Below are 18672 nucleotides of genomic sequence, written 5' to 3' on the forward strand. Positions count from 1 at the left end.
GCAGGTGTCTACTTTTGAGTGGTACCTGCACATAGTGCAGAAACATCTGTAAATAAGTCCCACATTTTCTCTTCCTCAGTCAGCTGATTTGAGTACATATCTGTAGGCTGGGAAAGAGAAGGTAATGTGGCAGAAGTGGTGGCCATGCTCATTTGGGTCATTTCCTCATGTAACTTACGTGGGCCTCCAGGGCCTGCTTGAGTCCTATCTTTCATTTTATAATGGAATGCTGCTATGCATGTCCAACTTCATAGGTTGGTGAGTTGGACATTATCTATGATAGTTAACTAGGTCTCATGGTAACTGGGTGGCCTGAGATTAAGCATTCAATTACTACTAAGTCCCAGTAGCATGCCAGAAACTGTTTCTTAAAAGGAGAATAGTTACCTGCAGAGGATGGCAATGCTTTGCTACAAACCCCTAGAGGTCTGTTCTATGATGTTCCTATAGGAGTCCATCAAGTAGAGCCCAAGCACCATCTCTATTTTCCACTGACCCTTCCAGCACTATTGAATCTGTTGAATCATATGGCCCAAGTGGCAGAGCAGCTTACACAGCATCTTGGACCTGTCACAGAGTCACCACTTGTTCTGGTTACCACTCAAAATTAGTAGCTTTTCTGATCACTTGGTAAATGGGCCAGAGTAGCACACCCAAATGAGGAATAAATGTCTCTAAAATCCAAAGAAGCCAACTAGTGTTGTGCCTCTTTCATGGACATATGAGGTTCTAGGTGCAATAGCTTATTTTTCACTTTAGAAGGGTATTTCAATATGCCTCATACCACCGAGCACTTAGAAATTTCACTTAAGGTGAAAGACCCTATATTTTTGTTGGATTTATCTCCCACTCTCTGACACACAAATGTCTTACCAGTAAGTTGTGGATATTACTACTTCTTGTTCACTAGGTTCAACCAACATGACATCATCAATATGATGGAACAGTGTGAAGTCTTGTGGGAAGAGAGACAATCAAGGTCCCTAAAGGCAAGATTATGACATAGGGCTGGAGAGTTGATATACCTCTGAGATAGGACATTGAAGTATATTACTTACCTTTCCAGCTGAAAGCAAACTATTTCCGGTGGTTCTCACTAACTGCAATTGAGAAAAAAAGCAATTGTCACATCAATTGCTGCATTACAAGTACTAGGGAATATGTTGATTTGCTCAAACAATGATAACACATCTGAAACAGCAACTGCAATCCAAGTAGTGATTAACCTGGTTAAGTTTACAAAAATCCACTGCCATTGTCCAAGAGGCATCTGTTTTCTGCACAGGCCAAATCAGAGAACTGAATGGGGATGTGGTGGAAATCTCCACCCCCTGTTTCTTTAAAGCAGACTGTTATAAGTTTATCTGGCAAAGACTCAGAGCACTTAGGGTTTCAGTGTTCCCATTGCCATTATCATCAACCTATATATCCCCATTCAGAATTGAAATCAGGATTCCAATTCTTTCCAGTCAGTGACTCTCTTTAACAGCAGATACCATGCCAGTTTGAGATTTTAATTTCCATTGTAACTTTGCTATTTGTGTTATTAGATTCTGGGTCTGCTTTTCAGAGATCTCAAGCCGGCAACTACAAAAAATAAGTTTTTCTTTCAGGGTACACACAGAAACATTTACATCCTTCATGAGTCACTTAAGTTGCAAATTTGAAGCCTTTAGTTCATCCACTTTTTTTTATAACTGTATCAAGTATATGAAGGAAAAACCAGCAACATCTTTATACTGTGTAACTCCAAAAAACTGTTAAGGTGTCAAAAACACTCTCACCCAGAGCCTTGCCTCTTATAAGCACTTGAGCAGCTGTATCCAGTGGTGATATTGACACATGCTAGCTCATGTGTCATGTATTATCAATGCCATCTTGATTATTGGAAATAGAGTCATTGCTTTTGAATCTAATCAGAGTAGAGAGCCAATTGTAAAAACTCTAGAAGCATTTCAGAAATCCCATTTTAAAGATTGTTCCTCAAGAACTACTTTCAGTACCAATCTGTATTAGTCAGTGTTCTCTAGGGAAACAGAACCAGCAGGAGATATCTGAAAAAAATTATGAGATTTTATAAAATTATCTCTTGTGACTTTGGGGACATGTGAGTCCAAATTCCATAGGGCAAGCTACAAGAAGTAAACTGAGAACTCTGAAGAAGATTTTCAATGAATTTTCCAGGAGCACCTGGCATGCTGAGGTAGAGATGAAAAATCTCTTTCTTTTCTGGCTATTAAAATCATTCCTCCTTTTAAAGCCTTCAACTTATTGGATGAGATGTGTCTCATTGCTGAAAGCAGTCTCCTCAGTTGATTATGATGTAATAAGTCATTGATGCAATCAACTCCCTAATGATTTAATTCCCAGCATGTCCTCACAGTAACAATTAGGCCAGTGCTTGCTTGATCAAAAAACTGGGCACCATTTCCTGTGTCCAAATTGACACAACCTAATATCACAGAAATTTGTTCTAATTTTCATTTTAATATTTAAAAAATCATAATCCTTATAACCATACAGCATTTAGATTATATCAATATTTATAGTTTAGTTCAAATGAGCCTCCTTCATAAAACATTCATCGATTCCCACAAGTTGATGGAACATCCTTGTTTTAGTTTGCTTAAAGCTGCCTAAAGCAATTTGGCAGAAATGGGTCAACTTTTACCATTGAGATTTATTAACTAGTAGTTTAAAGATGCTTGAGACTGGAAAGAAAGCTAAGTCGAAGTCACCCAAACCCACATGGAGTGGCATACCATGGCAGGAGCACATTCCAGAAAGGAAACAGGTTTGCTTAGGAGAAGCAGAACAATCACTAAAGGGTTTCAAATAATGTTTTAAGATGAGTTGCTTATGAAGCAGAATCAGACACCTGCTTTTGCATAAATAAATCCTTCCCCAGGTTGTGGGAGACAACAGACCAACACTCACAGGAGACAACTGAACTGTGAGAGGAAAAGATGCCCTGGCAGGGGCATGACCATGGCAGGTAAGCATGCAATAGAAAGGACAGCACCATTGGGGAGCCTCTCTGATCAGCAGGTGGTGACTGTTATCTGTAGTTCATTGCTTTGTAAAGTAAGTTTGAAAGTTTTTTGACTAAAGTGTAGGATGCAGGATGCAGGCTTATTTCACATGAACTTAATAGCTAAACCTAAATGTGTGAAGGTTCACCAGGGCATATGAAATTGCAAACTCCAGCATAAACAAAGAGCAGTGTAAGCATTTAAATTTGGGAAAGAAGAACAACGAAAATGGAAGTAATTAACATTTTCTAAATAGCTACCTTGGCATGACACTAAGTGCTTTACTTACATCATTTCACTTAATCATAACTATAATTCCTTATGAAAGGTATGATTTAGCCTATTTAAAAATGAGGAAACTAAGGTGCAGAAAGGTAAAGTAATTTGGCTAAGATCATACAGCTCTTATGTGACAGAAATTGAAAGTGAACTAGCATGTGTCTGACTCCAGATTCCAGGTACTTATTTGACTTGCCCGTCAGGATTTTACAATTTAATTGTAGAAATTTAAATATCACCTATTAAAATTACAAGGCTGTGCAGTATAGTTAATGCACACGTATGACACAGATAGTAAGTACTATGGAATTTTGAAAAAGAAAGAAGTCATATCCAGTTGAGGTGAGATAAGATTTCTTCTGTACCCTAAAGATATAAGATTTGATTGATTGATAATAGAAGGGTGGTAAAAAATAAAATGCATTTTGGGTTGGGAAAAAATGCATTCAAATATGAGGAGATGGAACAATACGAGTTGTATTCTGTATTGTACAGAATACAGTACTTGAATAAGCAAATGGAGAAATCTGGAGGAGAGTAGAATTTGTAAAAAAAAAGAGTGGGCAATACAGTTAGAGAATGTAGTTATATCAAGATTGACAAGATAGTAGCCAGTGATTTTCAAATCATAGTTCGTGTATCAGTGGACCACTCAGGGGACTTTTTAATTAAAATTGTGCAACCTTAAGTTTCACACCGGACCCTTTAAATATAAATCTTGAGAGGTGGAGCCTGAGTTGATTCTAAAGAAATGAAATTTAAATAGCACTGTTGTTGATTGTGGGGATTCACTGAAGATTTTAGAATGGAGAATTGATTGAACAGTGCAGTTAAATGAAAGTCGTGAAAATTTAATAAAAAACACACACCAAAAAACCCAGAACATAACATTTTGAGGGAGGGGTCAGAAGAATTAAACAGGATGCTAAGTCCTAGGTTGAGAAAGAGTCTCAGAATCTGGAGAAAATGGTCAGAAAATCTAAAGCAGAAACCAAGATGTATTGATGAGGTCAGTATGATAGGGTGGTTGGTGAGAACAGGATGCAATTTTTTATGTTCACAAGTGCCCAGTGACTGCACATAAGTTCATTGAACCTAAGGAGTACAGTATTTGGACTAATTCTGGACCTATCCACAGATGCAGCTGAGACTAAATTCCTGCCCAAGTCAAAACTTGCTCAGAAACCGGGTGGGACTGGATTAGCAGGAAAAAGAAATCAGTGACTCTAGTTGGGTGGATCTGTGGAAAGGTGGCAGGAGTATTTTTGGGGACTAAAAAGTTTATAACATTTCAATGCCAAAGACTTTTTTGTTTGTTTTGTGTGTGTACACATTTAGTTTTATTGTAACAAAGCAACTTGCACACTTTTAACAATTTAAAACTGAGCATCATTTTACATTTCCAAGGAAACAAAAAACATTAAAAAAAAAAAATAAACAGTAACAAAATTACAATAGAGAATGTCAATTCCAAGTAAGATCCTACAGGTTCTGCTGGTTCTCCCACTGAGTGGCATGGCTCAAGTCATCATTAGGAGAGAATTTTATTTTAAAAGTGCCATCTTAAACTGTAAGGACACCCATTAAACATCACAATTAAACATGCTAAAGGAGAAGCCATGTTGTCAAATTGCCCACTGAACCCACCCAAAAATCTCAAACTCACCCTTTGTAACCCTCTATATCCCATTTTTTAAAGTTGTTTTTTGTTTTCTTTAAACAAGAGGAAGTAGACAGATACATATTGGCAAATGCTAACCGTTCATATTCACATAGAGATAGTATAATCTCTGTGCCCAATATACAGTGAAGAGAGGGAAAAAGCTAGAATTCTATGCAGTACTAGCATTCTCTAGCTCCCTGGAGAGTGAAGGGAGCAGAAGGTTTTTCTTTCTTCCCGTAGTGTGTTGATTCCATAAAGTTTTTTGTTGAGACAGGAAGGGAAAAAAATTAATTTGGAACAGAAAGGAGTAGAGATTCTTTTCTCACTGCCTTCTGCTCAAGGTGTTGCCCCCCAAATAAGTTGAGAACCATGGTGTAAAGGAGAGAAGAGACCTCAAAAACAAGGCAACTGAGCACAAGAAGAAAAAAAATTGCAACTTGCTTCCAGGGATTGGAGAAAATTAAAAAGGGAAGGTTGGACTTAGATGTGACCTTTCTACACATGCCCCTTCCATCACTTTTACTGAACCTTTGGTTGGTGCTAGCGTTGGTGTATACTCAGGAGACTTGAATCTCTGGACTGTCCATGTGCCAGCTGGGCCCTGAGCCTCAGCAGAGTTGCAACTCCTACTCTCTGGTTTGTTGGACTTACGCAGGTCAGCTAACAGGGAGATGAAGATGGTCAATCACCACACTAGGAACTGAGAGAGCTTACAACTGCAAGCAGGAGAATTGCATCCATCATCCATGTGGAATCTAAACCACCTCTCAATATAGAGCTGGAGTGGGCATCACTATCCCAGGGCCCACAGAATGGAGGAATAAAATATGGCTTAGAGTGGACTTACTGATATTCTATTATAAAACTTTGTGACTACTAATAGAAGAATTGTATCATTGATGGGGACAAAGTGACCACAGTAGTTGCTGAGGGCAACTTTCCACTCCCTAGTGGGAAGAAGAGATGTGATGAGGGGGTATTTTTTTTTTGGGGGGGGGGGGGGTGGGCTTTGGAGTTGTCCTAAAAGATATTGCAGAGTCAGATGCTGAATGTACTGAAGGAGACTGTGAACTACTGAGTAAACTATTATCCACATGGTGCAGCAGTGCTCCAGAATGTGTTCACCAAGTGCAAAGAGTGTGCCACAATGATGGGGGAGGTTGTTAGTGGGGGGGGAGTGGGAGGGGGATAGGGGGGTGTAGGGGAACCTCTTATATGTTTTTTTTTATAATGTAACCTTTTTTGTGATGTATGTAGCTTCAAAAAATACAATTTACAAAGATGATGGGGTGGGGGGTGGGGGGTGGGTTATATGGGAACCGCGCTTTTTTTAATGTAACATGCTATGTGATATATTAACTTTAATAAAAATTTTAAAAAAGGGAAGGTTGGAATCCATCATTACTTGTCTTCACATCCTCCTCCCCTTCCTCTCCCTCATCATCATCTTCATCGACTCCTTCATCCTCCTCCCATTCTTCATCAATATCTTCCAATCCTTCTTCTTCATCATCATAATCATCATCTTCTTCTGCTTCCCCTTCTACATCATCCATATCAGGTACCAAGTAGTACTGTAATGGATTTGGCCAAATATCACCTTTGATGACTCTCCTAACTCATCTGCACCTGCATCAGAATGGTCAGTAAACCAGATAAAGAAGTCCTGGTTCTTTATTCGCCTCTTCCTGCTGGCTTTATTCTGTTTGACTTGAACGTTTTGTCAAGTCCTTTCCAGATTTCCATCTGATTTCAGCTGACTTTGAGGATGGATCACCACTCTATTTAGATGAAATTCTTTGGGGAGAATTTTATTTTCGAAGTAAGAATTTTCATCAAAATAAAAATCTCTTCTGTAACCTGACTAAACATCTTCAAATTTTGTCATTTCAACTCTGGTCAAATTCAGCGCCTCTTCATCCTCCTCCCCAAGCAGTGCACCGCTTGTGGATGGACTAATTTCACCCCCAAATTTAGCATTTTGGCGATCAATTCCGACTTCCTCTGAAAGAATGGTTGGAGGGGTCTATCAAATTTGTTATACTTTCAGAATGCCCTCGCTGCCTTGTTCATTAAGTCTGTTTCATTTTGGACTTCATTAACATGGTCAACTGCTTCCGCTCTTCTTTTTCTGAAGCCTCCTCGGCCCTGCGGTGGCTGCAGTTTAGCGCCTTATTACTGACTTGGGCCGCAGGCGCCCAGTGGGTGCTGCCTGGGGGACTGGGCGGGGTGGAGAAGGGGAGGCTGCCCCGGCCACGTGCGCTGGTGCTCCTCTGTCGCCGCCTCCTCCTGGGGCTTGTTCTCCCTTTCCCTGGCTCGCCGCCCCCGCAGCCTAACGACGAGGGAGGGCCTGGAGCCTGGGGCCATCCCGCCTGGGGTCTGGAGCCCTCCCGGCTGGGGCTGCAGCTTAGGGCTCGGAGGCGGTGGCCGCGACCGACCGCGGCTGGCGGGCAGATGGCTGGGCGCGCGCGCTGACTCCGGCCGCCGCCTCTCGCTGGCTCCGCGCCCTGCGCTCCGGCTGGCTGCTCTCGGCTCGCTTTCCCCCAGGCGCCTCCCGAAGACGTTTTTGAAAAAACAATTTAGGTGCTTTGTAGCGCAACGTTTTGGGACCCTCATGCTTTATAGTTATGAGATAATGACCACTAAGAACAATGCTATTGCCAAGAAACTGCATGTCTTCCAATTAAATTGTGTCCTCTAGGAAAATTAATTTAGAAGACTGGATTGTCAAATTTGGAACTATAGTAAATATACCTGACACGGACATTCCAAAATAGTATTTTCCATGAAAATTATGGCAGGACTGGGGTTCATGATGATATTGCCCTTCTGCAGCTTGCTGAAGAAGTTTCTTTTACAAAGTACTTCAAAGGCTCTGTCTTCCAGAAGCCAAAATGAAACTCAGAAAATGACAGTGTTGTAGTTAGAGGATGGGGGACACTTTTTATGGATAGTAAGTAGTTCTGCAAAAACTTAAAAGCTTCCTGAGAATACTTATTTGAACAATCACTCCTTCGTGCGATGAATCATTCAGTGAACATACTGGAAAGGAAACCTCTCACGTGAAGTTCAGGACCAGAAGCCTGGCATTGATCTTCAATTTCTAAAATACCTGTGGAAATAGGGGTGGAAAAGATTGGAATTAGTTGTGAGGAAGCCAGCTAAAACAAACATCTGAAAGAGCCCAAGGTAGCCTGGGACTGGCCTGGCTCTTGGTGACCACAAGAATCTGCCTTATTCCATAAATGTTCTTTGTTCTAATAAACAAGGCTAAGGTCCCCATAATGTGCATCATTTATTGCCTTTAAGTCTCTTTCCATTGACACTTCAACAAGCTGTTGTGAAGATCATTAACAATAAAACTTGCAATCCTCCATATGCATTTTCTGTCCTGGTGACTGACACAATGCTATGTGCTGGACTTATGTCAGGTGAAGCTGACTCCTGTCAGGTGGATTTATATGTTATCAAATAATTTTCTCCTAAAGTGCTAATTAAATAGAAATTTTTATCAACTTTAAATATCTTTTTTGCATGAATGATTTCCACATTGAAGCTTCTAATTTCAATATACCTAAATACATATTTATAAATCTCCTTTATGTACCAGGCACCAGCCTCCATGCTGGGATGCAGAGGTGAGCACAACCCCTGTGCTCATGGAGTTTTCAGTTTAAGAATTCATAAAAAGGATAATACTCAGAAATTTTAAAAATAAGGTTAGCCCTATTTTCTGGGCAACATGTAGACCTAGAATGCTGCCACCTCCATATCCCAAGATGCAGCAAGAGGTTTTGTTGTAGAATTCGAGAGAGGTTCAATTATTTGCGTATAGAGAGGCCAAGACTCAGGAATGATTTTGAGAAGGAAAGATAGTTTATTGATGGCCGGCCGGACTTGGGAGTTTTCTGTTTCAATCCCGAGCCCGGAACAAGATTTTTGACTCCCTTTTATACAGAGAGGAAAGGCCAAATGTTCCCTTTGTTTCAGTTCTCAATAGGCTTGAATTAGCATATATATCTTCCACATCTTAGGTAAGCTTTTAGCATGGACCTTAGGTATTCTAGGTAAGCTTTTAGCATATTTGGTTTGCATTTCCCCTGAATACTTAAAGTTTATAGACCTTGCATTGTTAAACTGTTTCCTGGGACTGGAGTCCTTGCCATGGGACTGCAGCCTTTTATCATCCCACACCCACAAGTCACAGATAGTTTAGGTTATCTCTGAGGAGACAAAGAGCCTCCCACCCATAGCCCACATCATTTCCCCCCTTTGCCAAAGTTTAACTTGCCAAGCTTTGGCATAATTATTGTTGGAGCTATGAGGTGGATCCATCAATCTTTTTTTTTTTTTTTTTTTTTTTAAAGATTTATTTATTTATTTAATTTCCCCCCCTCCCCTGGTTGTCTGTTCCTGGTGTCTATTTGCTGCGTCTTGTTTCTTTATCCGCTTCTGTTGTCATCAGCGGCATGAGAAGTGTGGGCGGCGGCATGAGAAGTGTGGGCGGCGGCATGAGAAGTGTGGGCGGCGCCATTCCTGGGCAGGCTGCTCTTTCTTTTCACGCTGGGCGGCTCTCCTCACGGGCGCACTCCTTGTGCGTGGGGCTCCCCCACGCGGGGGACACCCTTGCGTGGCGCGGCACTCCTTGCGCGCGTCAGCGCTGCGCATGGCCAGCTCCACACGGGTCAAGGAGGCCCGGGGTTTGAACCGCGGACCTCCCATGTGGTAGACGGACGCCCTAACCGCTGGGCCAAAGTCCGTTTCCCCCATCAATCTTTAGTGTAGCATCCAGGACTGTTTTTAGAAGTTTAGAAGTTTTTATTCTGGACAGCAGACTCCTGGGGCAGGGGCCCCCTGAAGACATCCTGGGGCCACTGGTACTCACGTGGATTTCTAGTCAGGTTCCAGATCCATCTATTAATTTTGTTTTACCCTTAAAGAGTTTACACCTTTAATCTAAAAGGGATGCTGAAGGGAGATGATCTCTTTTCTGTAACTGCTTCCTGCTGGCCATGGGCTGTAGTCATTGCCTATCAAGGTGCAAACTTCTTATTTTATTTTAACTGGAGGAAGATGGAGCCGGCATTCTGTACGAAGTTGGATGAAGTTTTCATATGGTGTTCACTCTGAAAAGATGTTCACTCTGAAAGAAACAAACTTAATTAAAATTTTGGAATACTTGTTTTTAAAAGAAGACATTGGATTACAGAGGTAGACAAGGTTAGGTGCCTATAAAGATGGCACTCCTTCTTAAAAGCTGGTGGGAACAGCATATATATATTCTTTTTTAAGTTATTTATCTTTAAAGAGAAATTGTAACAGACACTTAGCTTTGTCTGAAGACACATTCCAAGCTGTTCAATGATTGGCACTCATTCGCTCTGTCAGATGCTCCTGGTGAACTGGCACTCCTTGGGCAACTGGCTTCATTCAGGATTAGAATACTAAGTTGGAAATTCTCTTAAGTTTTTAAGCTGTGGGAGTGATCAGAACTACAGAATAAAGGTTTTTTACACCTTGGTTTTAATTGAACAAGTTCTAGCAATTTCGACTTGTTCAATAGGTGACTCACCATCAGCAAGCAAAAGCCTCACCTTTGCTACACAGTAGAGTACAGAAGAATATAGTAAGTTGACTGAGCCTGGCTGAGACTGCCACCTTATTCTATAGACATGTTTATTAACTGTTTAGAAAATGAATTTACTAGGAATTTAACATGTCCAATATACTCTCGCACTTGATCCAAAATAGAAAAGATAACGTTGTAATTATTAGGCATATATTTAGTACAGGACAAAAGTATAGCACTTAATATTAACTAATGTATTACTTAATGCATAAAGATTCAGAGTTGCAATTATTGGTTTTAAGTTTCAGGTTTGTAATACTTTACATGTTATCTCTCCATGAGAGCAGGCCATAATGCCAATTGTGTTTCAGTTTCACTTACAGTAGTATCCTGGTATCATGGCTCCACTTAGCATGTTCTTTATGCAGTGAGCAAGTGGCAGCATCATTGATTCTAGAGAGAGTTTCCAGTGTTCTACTAGCCTGGTGCACAGTGCTCTCTGGCACTATGGAACAGTGCCAGTCTGGAGGCAATGTCCATTGTACACTTGGCAGTACTGAGTCATCATTGGCTGCTGCAGGAGCTTGAAACTGCAATGTAGTTCCCATCGACTTCAGGAGCAGAACCAGAGGCTGATATAGCAAATATTTTAATTGAGGGGTCAGTGACCAGCCTAGCCAATAACTCACATGGAGAGGCAAAATGCAATGTACACAAGGCCTGGTTTGAATGCACAAGAGTTTGATAATGTTAAAGTTTATTCCTTGTTTTTATATATATATTTTAAACAATTTAATGCAACACATCATATATCAAATGACTGTTTACTTACACAATTTTACCATGAAGATAATAGTAGGTACTTTACTTTAGTAATAGAGGGAAAAAAAATTATTTTTCATTGTTAAAATGAGAAAAGAAGATTTCCAATAGAATCAAGACAACTTTTTATTACCATTTACTTAAATATGTACCTTGCAGTGGCCTTGAGACAGGTTTTATTATCATGAATTTATTTTTGCTACCAATACCAATCTAAATTTTTAGTTAATAATGACTTCTAGAACTAGAACTATTTAAACATTTCAGTTTGGAAGATGTTTTACAAACTCTTTATAATTGACTATAATCACATTGATTAGCCACCTCATGTTTAAATAAACATTAAATTACAATTACCAACCAAAGAAATTTACTCCATTTATTTAAGAGAGCATATCTACAATCTTTTTCCTTTAGCCTAATTTCACTAATGTGGACTTATATTTTTCATTACTGTAAAGATTTTGTACATATGTTAACTTAGTTTATAAATTAACTATGGGAGATTACACTCAAGTTAAATAAAATTGAAACCATTATAGTTTATGCAAGGAACGTTTTCTTTTTTCCTTACAGGAAGGTAAAAACTTCTTTGTTTAAGTTATGAAATGAATAATTTAAAAGCATACTGACTACCAGGTTTTAAAACACATTACACAATTACTTAATTTGTTTAATCATAACCCTGCCCCGGCCCGCGGGACGGCAACGAGGGCTTGAAACCTGCCAAGAAAGAATGGTGGGACAAGAGACACGAAGAATGACAGCAAGACAGTGTTCTGATCAAGCTGCAAATTTTATTGGGGGAACATAGCATATATACTCTTGGGAAGGGGAAGGGCGGTGGGTGGAGGTGGAAGCTAGGGATTGGCTACTTCTGTTGCTGAGGTAGAAGGCGGACTTCAGTTTCACCGTCTTGCGCCTGCGCACTATCTTATCAGTCTGGGCAGTGGCGGGAAACGGAGAACAAAGGAGCAGGGAGGGAGAAGAACAAGGAAGTGACCGGGCAGATTTGAGTTCTGCCATGATGTGGGACCCGCCATGTTGTGGTGAACTAATTATAGTTTACTCAAATGAGAAAGTTGGCTCCTCTCTGGCAGCCATGCTGCTGGCTCTGCTGAGTTCGGCGTGTACTTTATTTTGACTGCTCCTAACATAACCCAGAAAAGATCTCTCCATAGATTTTATGGACTTTTCTTTACTTACTGAAATTTGTTAATAGAGCCACTAATTACCTTTATTTTGTTGGAAAGAAATCTTCTGGAAGAAAATAAGGCTCACCAGATTGTGGAGAAGAAAAGAATTCATTCTCAATCTTGCAAGAAGGGGTGCAGAGCCAGATATGGCTGGCGCCCCGAACAAAGAAAAATGACACAATTTATACCCTTAAGCCTAGCACACAAGCTCTTCCTCTGTTTCTCTATAGATTGGATACTTCAGAAGTTAGAGCTTATCTAAGATCTAACTTTCCCATGCAAAAGTTTATGGTTTAACTGCTTCCTCTATCACATTCTAACCATTTTAGTTTTTACCTGCTCCCCTTTGTTAAATAAGGAATAGAATTTAGTGCTGAAATGGCACTGGCCTAGCTCCTTCTTGGGCATCCTTTCACTGCCCGTAGGACTGGCCTAAGCTGGTTTCCTCCACTGCTGTCCAACCCAGGAGTGGGAGACTGAGGCAGCAGGCTGCCAGGTTACACCAATCAACTTTTTTTTTTAATGTGAAAACTAACCTAATCTTTGTTTTTCATACATTTTATGGCTGACAAAAGGTTTAAACTGGGAAATTACCAGGCAAACTGATTCTTAATTCCCTAGCCTAGTAGATAAATTTAATCTGCCACACCTAGTCTTTCCTTTAAAACTCTTGCAAAGAGGAGGCCTTTTCCCAGTTGTTTCTATAATCAGATTTCTATATGACTTCTTCATCCTGCTTAGTTTAATTTGGGCTTTAAGAATATTTATTTACATATATAACTGCATATTTAATTTTTTAACAATTTGAATAGAGCTCTTTTAAGAATTTTCAATTTTTAATTTGATATTAATATCCTGATGTATGAAGATGTACACTGAGCAAATGGGCAGACACAAAGAGTTAGACACAGAAACACAACTCATTGATATTACTTATAATTTGCATTATTTTATATACTGTTTAGCTTAATTTGGGGTCCAGAAATATATATTACTTATATAACTGCATATTTAACATCAACAATTTGAGCAAATAGGCAGATATGAATAGTTTGACACAAAAACATAACTTTAGTTACTTTAAACTTCTAATTTTTACAAAACAAGTGTGACTGCAAAACATTTCAAAGACTCCTGAAACTTCTTAATTTGCACTATGACTGTGCAGTTTTACACTATGACCATGCAGTTTTACACAAGAATTTTCTTTCTTAATTAATGGACTGTAACCAAAATGTTCTCAATGCTTTAGCACTATTTTTTTTTGTTTCAGAACTTTATATTTTACTTTGAATTTAGCAAAATTTTGGATAAGCAACAAGATTAATCTTATATACATTTACCGAGGCTATTTGAAGCCTCAGGGAGACAGACTGCTTTCTCTCATGAATTACTACTCTTACGAACACTGACAGTCAGGGCAGGAGACTTCTCCCCCTCTGCCCCCCCTTTTTGATTTTGGAGATAATAAAACTCCAGTGGTCATTTAACCTTATTCCATCAGGCAGCAATTTATTTAGTTTACACTTGAATTCATGAGAGAAAGGGTTACTAATACCAGGACAGGAGACAGTGAAGTCCCAGCTCTTCTCTGGCCTGTAGGGGCAGAAGCTATTATGAAAAAAACATAGGCAAAGGCAACAGGTGAGGTTAGGCTTGAAGTAACCATAAACTAATGAAAGGTTAGTTTAGAATTTACACTTAAATAATAGTTTCAGGCTAAATTCACTCAGCTATAATTTCAGTTATTATCTTTTCACTGCTTTATAACATAAATGCATTTATAAAATGATTTTAACTTAGTTACAGTTTATTAATTTTTTAAAACCTGTTAATTTTATAACACCTTTAAACACTTTATTCTACCTATAACATACTAAATGGACTTAATCATTACTTTAATTTTCCTTTTAAGTTAAAAGAATAAATCTCTTGCAGTTAGTTTGAAATAAAAAGCTACTTTTCAGGATTTGATTTCTAGAACATAATGTTCTTTTAAAAGAGATAAGACCCTTTCTTCAAACACTGAGGAAATGATGAGGTTAAAGCACAAAAAGCTATTTTGATAAAACAGATTTTCTTCATATACTGATCTTACTCAATTTTAATCATAAAATTTTCCTTCCACAAACCTTCTACACTTTCAGTATTCATTCAGGTTTTGTCCCACACTCTACTCTTTCCAATAATCAGTCATTTTATCTTAGGACAAAATCATCTTCTCTTTCCTTAACAAGAAAAACACATTCCATATATCCCACATACTAAGTTACCAGGCAAATTTCTTACAACATGTAATTGCCATTAATACTAAACAAGCTTGTTAAAATAATGAACTTGTCTTCACTTTAAATACTTAGTAGCATGTAATACCAGAAACAGTTTTTTTGGAATCAAGTTGGCAGGGAAGGCTGACTGCGGACAAATTTTCTTGTTATAAAATTACTTTTTATTATTATTATTATCAATTCAGTTTTGTTTAATAATGACTTTCTGCAATTAGCCGTTTAGATACCTTAATTTAAACAATGCTTTGTTAAACTTTTATAATTATTTATACCTTTAAGACAAATTTTACTTTCACAGAACACATTCTCTTACTTAAAGTTACTACAACACCTTCTAAGACCCTGGGCAGAATGCAAATGTATTTTGACTTTGACACCCTATGGAGGGAACTTTACTGCCTTTATTCTGATTCTGCTTTTCACCCCCTCCACTTCCCCCCCTTCCAGGCAGTCATGTGCACAACAATCAAACAGGAATGTGGCTTATGAATAGAAGGTGTGGACTCACTGGAAAGGGGCAAGCGGCTCCCCCCTTTCCAGCTTTCAGCCAAAATGGGCAGACAGAATCTACTCAAATTTGGCAACTCCCCCAGGGACCCAGCCACCCTGACTGGGGCAGCCCCAACAAACTTGGGTGCGTGGTGCGGACACAGATGGCCTCCAAGCCCCCGCAAAGGGGCAGACCAGAGACAAGACAGCAGAGCATGCACAAACATCTAGACTCTACAAACATCCAGACTCCTTAGTTTTGCCCCATAATCATTTCACCCCATTGCCAGTGGCAAGGGAGGGTTCCATCTCAACAGAATTCTACTTTACATAACCACACAACTCCAACACTAGCATTGAGCTGACACAGAAGCACAAAGGTCACTAATCTGACCCACAAGTTCTATTTATATATTTTCAGCATGGCTGCCCCCACAGCCATCACAAACCTCAGAACACTTAACATTTGGTATAAAGCAAATTCATGCACAATTTAGCACCATAACAAAAGATTTCAGGTACACTTTTTCACTGTTTAACTTTACACCCAGACCAAGTTCCACTAGAAAAGCCGATCCATTTTCCTGTAACCAAGTTTTTTTTTTTTTTTAAATTCAGACCAATTTCCAGGACGTTAGGACTCGAACCTATAAACAACCCTTCCTGTTAAGGTCAAGCCACCACTCCTTTAGTGGATATAAGACTAGTACCAGATTCTAACATGCAGTTAGACAAACCCAAAACACCAGGGCTTTTTCCCAGTTTTTCTCCAGGACATTAGGACTCAAACCTATAAACAACCCTTCCTATTAAAATCAAGACTCCACTCTTTCAGTGGATGTGAGACCAGTACCAGCTTTTAACATGTGGTTAGACAAACCCAAAACACCAGGGCTTTTTCCCCGTTTTTCTCCTTTTCGCAGGCCTAGAGAGAAAGGCTTCCCCCCAATTTTCTGGGGCTACTAGGGTTCCCTTGGGATGTGATCAGCCTCCCTTCCTAGCAATTAAAGCTAGGGCTTTCCAGACTGTGCTCACCCGGGAAGTCTTACCTTTTTCCATGTTCAGAGTTCTTTTTCGTTCCCAGAATCTTTCTCTTCAGACCTTCCATTGCCCTCGATTTTTGTCAGGAAGACTCTGGTGGAGCCCACATCTTTTCTGGATTAAATTTAATCCAGGGGCACCCAGATTTGGGGTTCACCCGAGTCCTCCCAGCTTCCTCAGGGATTTGGAAGGGGTAGCAAAATGCTACCGTCTCTGGCCTTCATTTGCTGTCCCGGTGGAGTCGCCAAAAATGTAGAATTTGAGAGACGTTCAATTATTTGCGTATAGAGAGGCCAAGACTCAGGAATGATTTTGAGAAGGAAAAATGGTTTATTGACGGGCTGGCCAGACTCGGGAGCTTTCTGTTTCAATCCCGAGCCTGGAACAAGATTTTTGACTCCCTTTTATACAGAGAGGAAAGGCCAAATGTTCCTTTTGTTTCAGTTCTCAATAGGCTTGAATTAGCATATATATCTTCCACATCTTAGGTAAGCTTTTAGCATGGACCTTAGGTATTCTAGGTAAGCTTTTAGCATATTTTGTTTGCATTTCCCCTGAATACTTAAAGTTTATAGACCTTGCATTGTTAAACTGTTTCCTGGGACTGGAGTCCTTGCTATGGGACTGCAGCCTTTTATCATCCCACACCCACAAGTCACAGATAGTTTAGGTTATCTCTGAAGAGACAAAGAGCCTCCCACCCATAGCCCACATCAGTTTAGCATGTGCTCAAGTCACCCTTTCCTCAGAGCTAAGGAGACTTAAATTCAGTGCAATGTCCCTAGCAACGAACTCACCTTCTACATATTCAAGACTGTTCTCACTATGAGGTTGAATCTGTTCTGCCCAGTCCAACATAGAGCAGTTCTAGGCAATATATTCTGATTTGTATCTGTCTTGGGTTTTGTATAGATCTAAAGGTTTCCACGGTTTGAAGCCCCAAGAAGCATGGATTGGTTTCAGCCACCAGGGGATACTGATAAATTTAGAGGAGAGATAAAAGGAAATTCTTGCTACAGGACAAAGAACACTCTTTTCTATTCTTATAAAATGGTTTTCGTAGTCCACTATAGTTTGCCCTGACTATAGAAATATCTGGCACCTCATTGGAATAATACGCTGGAGTGATGGATGTGTTAAAAACAATAAGCCAGGTGGCTGCTTATCACAACTGTATTGCCTCCAAGACTGGAATCTGAAAGAAAAATAAGCAAGGAATGGAACATAAAGAAAACTACAGGGCATTCTTATCATTGTTTTAAGATCTTATCCTTTTGTTCTTTGGTAAACAATGTTTTTCTTATATACAACTGTATAAAGGTCCTTACTAATATTTTATTATATCTAAAATACTCTCCATTCATTTGCCTATTTCACTAACTTAGGAGACAGGAAGAAAAATAAAATATGATGAACTATTACTGTATTTTTGTTCATAGTCTCATTCTGATTTATGTTGCCATTATATTTAGAATTGACCTTAATTTGTTTTTTCAGAATTAAAAAATATTATGTACTTCGTTAGAATGAAAAATATATGCTGGAACTACCAAATACTATCTTGGGCTTTAAATATTATTGCATTATGTTAATCTGGAATAAGTGAGAGACATAATGTACTTTCATTTTCTATTTATCTGTGAGATAGTTTGTGGACCTCATAAAATCATAGAATCTTGGAGTGAAGAATGGGTAGTAGACATTCGTTAGACCAAGTCTTTCAGATTATAGATCACAAAGCAGAAGATGAGAGGAAAAGTTATTTGCTTAATGTTATTCTTCATCATGCTTGATAAGTTGTAACTTTCACATGAGTGTACCTTCATAGACTTTAGATTTTAAAAAATTAGTAATTAAAAAATGATTTTAAAGCAGCAATTTATTTATATACCATTTCTTCATGTCCTTCTTTTGCCTTTTGTTTACCTTCTCTGGTGTAGGTGCTCTCCTTACAGTGAATGTGCACATATATGGGAAGCTTACTTTGTCATCCCTTCAAATAATTTACTTTTGTGATGGCCTAAAATAAAAAAGAACCTAAAATATTTTAAAGTGGCCAAAATAAGCTAAAAGGAAAAACTTCTTTCTTCAGTTATTTGTGGTGTTATCCTTTCTTTATAATAAAGTAAGAATCAAATGACTTATATAGCAATGCTGTGCTAAACCATTACTGAACATGACTAATGGTGTTTTTTCCCTCCTGATTCCTTCCCCAGGCAGTTATTATTCAACACATATGTTTTTGAGTACCTGCAGTGATATGTTCCAGGAATTGTTGGGTATATATATATAT

The 18672-nt window shown here is 39.1% G+C and overlaps 2 pseudogenes; one reads left to right on the forward strand and one right to left on the reverse strand.

The window, feature by feature from the left end:
- Positions 1-2763: 2763 nt before the first annotated feature.
- On the forward strand, positions 2764-17589 carry LOC139437838 (transmembrane protease serine 11B-like; annotated as a pseudogene).
- LOC101444178 (protein SET-like) lies at positions 6348-7648 on the reverse strand (annotated as a pseudogene).
- Positions 17590-18672: the final 1083 nt, after the last annotated feature.

This window comes from Dasypus novemcinctus, chromosome 1 (assembly GCF_030445035.2).
Source record: "Dasypus novemcinctus isolate mDasNov1 chromosome 1, mDasNov1.1.hap2, whole genome shotgun sequence".
Classification (NCBI taxonomy): domain Eukaryota; kingdom Metazoa; phylum Chordata; class Mammalia; order Cingulata; family Dasypodidae; genus Dasypus; species Dasypus novemcinctus.